Below are 4,507 nucleotides of genomic sequence, written 5' to 3'. Positions count from 1 at the left end.
AGTTGTTGCCGTCGACATCGTAGTTGTTATTGTTCGTGGAAGTAGTCGAAACGGTTATGCTGTTGCTGACGATGGTGGTGGTTGTGATGGGGATGCTGGTGGTGAGGCTGCTGCTGCTGCTGCTGGAGTGCCGGTGGTAGTAGTAATGTAGTGCCTGTACTTTTGCTGGTGGTGGTGTTGGTGGTGGTGGTGGTAGTGGTGGTGCTAACGGGGCGGTCATCGTCGTCGTCAAGTGTTGTTTAGCTTCCAAGTGATCTTCTCTCAGAACTGACTTGTGATCATCATATTCCATATACGACCTTCCTCTCTAATGTTCTCACAATTTATCCAAGGGCAACATTATCCACAAATCCTTCTATTTTTATTAACATGTTGTTTTAGTTGTTTTGTTTCTTTGTTTTCCTCTGTTTGAAAGCATGGTTGTAATTTGGCTGTTATTTCATGTAAAGGCGATGACAACGTCGAAGTAAACTTTACTTCAAGTAATAACGATTTATATCTATCGCATCACATATTTGGTGTTTGATGGCAGGAGTCGATCAATTACATTGATCCCATGATTATTGATTAAAACTTATTTTATCGATTCCAAAGGGATCTAAAGCATAGACATAAACTCAGAATGTAAAGAAGTGACATAACTAAATACATTGTATTACTATGTCAGGCGCTCTACTGATCCTATTATTTACTTCTTTTCTCCTTCTTCAAATGATTAGGATACGAATTAATGCGGGGGCGTTTATATCGTCCCATGATCTGTTATAAATAGCAACCAAATCACTCTCAAATTACCCCCTTGTCTTATAAAAAGTAAGAACATATTGGTTTCAATTTCTGGCACAAGGCTAGTAATTTCGGAGCAGGGGTTAAGTGGATAACATCAACTCCAGTGCTCAACTGGTACTTATTTTATCGATACCGAAAGGATGAAAGGGAAAGTCGACTCCGGTGGCATTTGAAAATAGTAAGGACATATTAGGTAACGTAATTTTAAATATACATAAGGTATAGAAATAGTTGGAATTGACACGGTTGGAAACCTTTGAATCATACGTCTCCTAGAGCATGGTTCGATCGGATGATTTAGGCGGGGGTGGTAAACAATAACAATAATAATAATTTCTAAGAACAAGATCATACATTTTTTAAAGTTAGAGTATAGCAAATTAAACTACCCCACTATTTGATTAAACATATCCCATTATTTGATTAAATGTACACTAGTACATTTAGCGCTCCGTCGTTTACGACGATAATGGCTCCAGTTCATCTGAGCAACAGAACATCCTGCCCATGAAATTAATGCGCTAGTGCCTGAGCAGTCCACGGACACGCGTATCCTTAGCGTAGTTCTCAAGGAGATTTAGCGTGGTACAGCATGTGACAAGGTGGACACTTTGAAATGTTGGTACTATTCACTTTTACCGGCTGAGTGGAATAAAACAACGTGAAATAAAGTGTCTTGCTCAAGGACACAACGCGCCGCCGGGAATCGAACTCACAACCTTACGATTGTGAGCCGAACACCCTAACTACTAAGCCACGCGCTTTCACAACGCACCCCAGTATTTAATTAAACATACCCTAGTGTTTGCTTTACCCAACCCTAGAATTTACTGAAACTTACCCTAGTGCAGCAGTAAACCTCCCATATTTTACATTGTTGCTGGTATGACAAGTAAAGTTAGGTAGATAGTAACGGTGTCTTCATGTAGCTAATATGCTTATTGCTTTGTTCTTAGTCACCATCGTGGTTTGGAGTGGTGCCCGCTGTGCGTTTTCTGTTGAAACGTTTGTCAGCCAGCAAAACATGAGAAGGTTTTTGACGTACCCTGTATTTGATTACGATACTCCCGTTTTTAACTAAACGTATCCCAGTATTTGATTAAACCTGCAGCATTATTTTCTTAAACATAATTCAGATATCTTATTGCTTAAACTGTCCCCAATGCTTAATTAAATCTACCTTGGTATTTGATTAAACCTTAGTGTTTTAACAAAACCTACCTTAATATTTCATTAAATTTACTCTTGTGTTTAACTAAATTTGTCTCGGTATTTGATTAAATCTACCCTATTGTTTTATTAAACATATCCAGATGTTGAGACCTATTCCAGTATGAATTAAATCAACCCCAGTATTTGATGAAATTTACCTAAGTATTGGGTTAAACCTTCATCAGTATTTGCCTAAACATATCGCATATTTAATTACAGCTACCCCGGTATTTGATTAGACATACCATGTTATTTAATAAAACCTATTCTAATATTGATTAAAGGCTACTCCAATATTCATAATCATACCCTTTTTTTTTTATTAAATATACCCCAATGTTTAATTAAACCTACTCTAATATTTAATTAATTCTACCCCAATATTTGATTAAACCTGAAGTTTTATTTTAATAAACCTACCTTCGCATATGATTACACTTACCCTACTATTTCATTAAACATACCCTACTATTTCATTAAACATACCCAAGTATCAAATTAAATCTACCCAAGTATTTGATTAAACTTACGCCCAATGTTTAATGAAGTCCTAGTTTTTGATGAAATCTTCCTTAATATTTGATTAGATATATTGCAATATTTAACTTAAACTACCTCAATATTGACTAAATCTATCTCAGTACTTGAGTTAACCTATCTCTATATTTGATTAACCCTACCCAATTATTTGCTAAAATGTATCCCAGTATTTATTTGAATCAATCTCAGTATTTCATTAAACCTTAAACGTACCCCAGTATTTTATCTAAACTAGTGGTTCTCAACTAATGGCTCCTAGAGGTCCATATAAGATTTTGGTGGGGTTCACGCAAGTAAAATAGTAACCTGGGGGATCCACAGTAATATTTTAAGAATCCATGGAAACATTTTGTTTTAGATGTATCTATTGCAAGGAACATCTAGATTGTTGCTCTAACATTTCACATAGTTTAACATGTTTCCGACCACTGAAACATGCTCTCTCAGAGGGTCTATTGCAAACCTACACAAGTGAAGGTGTGAAAAACGAAATTGGAATCTTGTAAGAAGTATCTGTAAAACTAGCATTTAAAATCGAATGGTTGTAGGGTCCACCAGAATGAAATGGGAATCAAAGAAGTCCATTTGTGAAAATAGCTGAGAACAACTGATCTAAACCTCTCTCTCTCTACGCCATTAAACTGAATAAACGTACGCTATTATTTCTGTAAAACTACCCAAGAATTTATTTAAGCCTACCTCAGTATTTCATTTAACGAACTACAATATTTGATAAAATCCTAGCCAATATTCGTCTAATGTACCCCAGTATTTATTTAAACCTATTCTCAGTATCTCAGTATTTAATTAAACGAACTACAATATTCGATTAATCCTACTCCAATATTCGATTAAACCTACCCTAATATTTAATTAAACGTACCCCAGTATTTGACCGGTTATTATTATATTTTATCGATCTTGAATGATATCAAAGATATAAAAGTTGCTCCCGGCGGGTTTTCAATTTAGCACATAAAAGAAAAATAATTAAGTACCGCTTGGCATTTTGTCCCAACAATCTACCGATTTCTACCATATACTAACTTCGTAGCTCATCAATAATAATAATAATAATAATAATAATAATAATAATAATAACAACAACAACAACAATATTAATAATAATAGTCGTTCTCAATAACGATGCTGAAAGTCTGTGATTTCATTATTGGTAACAGATTAACAGTGACAGGCGTTAATGTGATTAACTCAGCTGCTAATAATGGCAATCTTTATTGGCAGCATCCATAACAGTAACGGAACCTGACGATACATTTCAACATGGTTTCCTGTTGTCCACATTATGTACAGCCATGTATCACCGTAATGTCAACATGAAAAGAACTTGTCTATCAGTAACAATAACAGTTAAGGGAAGGAGGCGACATTTTCAGTTATTCCCAATTACACTCGATATAGTTTTATGGCTATTATTGTGCTAATAACCATAAAACTATGGAGAATGTCATCACAAATAACTGAAATATTTATTTCACCAATATTGATGTTAATATTTAATATTCATATCAAAAATAACCTCTCTTTATCTTGGGGGTTCAATCAACCAGTTCGGTCTTTATAACTATGGACAATAAGGGAGTCGTTTAAAGTGAGGTTGGTGCGGGATTGGAGGAACACATTTAATAAGAGGAATAATACATGACGATCACTGATATTCGTAGACACATACAACGAACTGGTAAAAGTGCAATGTGGGGGGGGGGGAAGATCTGTGTGTGTATGTGCGCGTGGGCGCGAGTGTGCACGCGTCTGTTCCACTCTATTAGTCTCAGTTTTCTCATTTCCATTTTCTGCATAACGTTTCAAGCAGATTTCTCCCACCGTTTTGCAAAGCTTTCATCATATATATATGTGTGTGTGTGTGTGTATATATGTATGTATATACACACGCGCGCGCACGCACAGACACATCTATATATATATATATATTTATTTATACATA

Source organism: Octopus bimaculoides, chromosome 10, assembly GCF_001194135.2.
Source record: "Octopus bimaculoides isolate UCB-OBI-ISO-001 chromosome 10, ASM119413v2, whole genome shotgun sequence".
In the NCBI taxonomy this organism is placed as follows: Eukaryota; Metazoa; Mollusca; class Cephalopoda; order Octopoda; family Octopodidae; genus Octopus; species Octopus bimaculoides.
Note: the sequence above shows the minus strand (reverse complement) of the source record.